Below are 2,626 nucleotides of genomic sequence, written 5' to 3'. Positions count from 1 at the left end.
AGAAGTCGAGCTTTACGCAGACGCGCCGCCACCCGCGCCTCCAATTGCGCAGGCGCAGAGGTTAGCTGCGTTTGGGTCATTGGTGCAAATGGTGTCGTCTGGCCCGTGGGCGATGAGAAGGACACATGCTCGCTATTTTGGGAAGGAGAACGTTAACGCACCTCCCACTCACAACTGTGAGGTACGTAGCACAGGAATGGCTGTAGGGACACACCTGTTTCTGTTCACTGCTGAGGTGTACCCAGGACTAGTGGCCCAACACACCCTCCCCTCCCCCCCTCACGCGCACGTATATTTTAGGTTCTAGACCTCAATTTGTAAGATGCTGGGAGTTCACTTAGAAGAGAGTAACTCAAAGGCCACAGGCCTCAAAACCAGGTCATGGGGTTTGTTTCAACTCCCTTGGTCATAGCTGGGAATTAAAATCGCTTGGCAGCCAGTGGGAGAGCTGAGGCTGGTTTGAAGAGGGCCCTGCAAATCCAAGTGGAGTCAGTAAGGCTGGGCCTGTGCTGTGCAAGCTCGGTGGAGAACTAGCACTTGAGACCGGGGGGGAGGAAACGGGATGGTGCAGTGAGGGGCTCTGACCCTCACAGGATAGACGGTCCCTGCCTGGCCTCTGGTCTTGGGCAAGTTATTGACCTCCTCTAAACCTACATTTCGCTTCCCAATATAACTATTTAATTAACTGTCCTCAAAGTATTAAAATAGAGAATGAACAGTCCTGGCACACAGTAAATGCTCAGTAAATGTTAGCTTTTATTGGGTGACAGTTGCTATTTACTGAATGTTTACTAGAGGCCAGAAATAGTAATCCTAGCTCCACTTGGAGTCCAAGACATGTTTTGTTGTTAGTATAACTTCTGACCATTTGAAGACTGGGATAGGTGAACAGAAATGTGCAGAGGGTCTAGAGATGGGGGAAGGTTATTGGTACAGGCCTAGGACTATGAAACCATGTGACATGTACAGTTGACCCTTGAACAGCACAGGTTTGAACCATGCAGGTCTAGTTACACATGGTTTTTTTTTTTTTAAAGATTTTCTTTATTTATTTATTTGACAGAGACACAGCAAGAGAGGGAACACAAGCAGAGGGAGCGGGAGAAAGAGAAGCAGGCTTCCCACCAAGCATGGAGCCTGATGTGGGGCTGGATCCCAAGAGCCTGGGATCATGACCTGAGCTGAAGGGAGATGCCCAAGGACTGAACTACACAGGAGCCCCTATATATGGATTTTTTTAGAGTATGATATTGTACATGTATTTTCTCTGCCATGATTTTCTTAATAACATTTTCTTTTCTTGAGCTTACTTTATTGTAAGGAGACAGTATATGATACATACACAAAATACGTGTTGTCTCTTGGTAAGGCTTCTAGTCAGCAGTAGTCTATTAGTAATTTAAGTTGTTGGGGAGTCAGAAGTTATACAAGGATTTTCAACTGCTTGGAGGTCAACACCCCTAACCCCTGTTGTTGGAGGGCCAACTCTTGTAAGATTAAGTCAGAAGAAGAATGAGGGGCACCTGGGTGGCTCAGTCGATTAAGGCACGGACTCTTGATTTCGGCTCTTGTCATGAGCTCAGGGTTGTGAGATAGAGCCCTACATCAGGCTCCCCACTAGGTGTGGAACATGCATATGAGTCTCTCTCTCCTTCTCTCTCTGCCCCTCTCCCTCCTTTAAAAAAAAAAGAATAAGTATGAATGCCAAACTAAGGAATAACTTTGAAGGAATAGTGTCTTCATTTAATCTGAAAAAGATTTCATACAATAAAATGTCTGAAAAGATTTGTGAGTTGTCATGGTTCCAAAAAAGAGACCTTTAAAAATGACTAAAAGCTTTGGGGAAACCGATTTTTACCTTACACACACACACACACACACACACACCCCACACACACCCCAAAAATGGATTTCTCATTAAAAACAAATACTTTAAACCCACTATGAGCAACATGTGTGTTACGTCTGTAGGGCTACTGACATGGTCAATGTGGAATCTTTACTAGCAGTGTATAAATTACCTGTATTATACTGATCTTGTTTTGGCTACACTGATTTGTTTTCATCTGGAAAGTTGTTCAGAATGCGTGACAGCAAGAGGGCCACAAAGGAAGGAAAAAATTTAAATAGTGAGTTTGATTAATTACATGACTGCTGGACAAGTGCATTATGAATGAGATAACTTCCTTATATGTAATATTGGAGAGAAGACCCTCCTTGTCCTCCAGTCATACTATTTTGTAAACAACAACTTAAATGTGTCTCCTACAAAATTTTTTGCATGCATTTATTGGATGACCAAGACTATGAAAAATTTATTCTCACTTTGTTTTATACTACATTATTTTACTAATAAATCAGGCACCATCACCCCTACAAAACATTTGTAGTGCTGGAAATTACTAGGCTTATTCTTTTAAATACTTCCGAACATTACATATTCAACCTAATAGTGAAATGGTGATAACTAGAAAGGGTTCCACTTTGTATATCATCAGTTCTTTGAATTTTCAAAAAAGAATTAGACTAATAAAAATTTTTAAATTGTAGAGTTCAAAAATTGGGTGTGCTTTGGGAAACAGGGAGTTAAAAATCTTTCGGAAGTTAACTTGGTATAAGAGTATGA

This window comes from Mustela putorius, unplaced genomic scaffold (genome assembly GCF_011764305.1).
Source record: "Mustela putorius furo isolate JIRA1106 unplaced genomic scaffold, ASM1176430v1.1 tig00000867_pilon_pilon_pilon, whole genome shotgun sequence".
NCBI lineage: Eukaryota > Metazoa > Chordata > Mammalia > Carnivora > Mustelidae > Mustela > Mustela putorius.
This window is presented reverse-complemented; position numbering follows the sequence as displayed.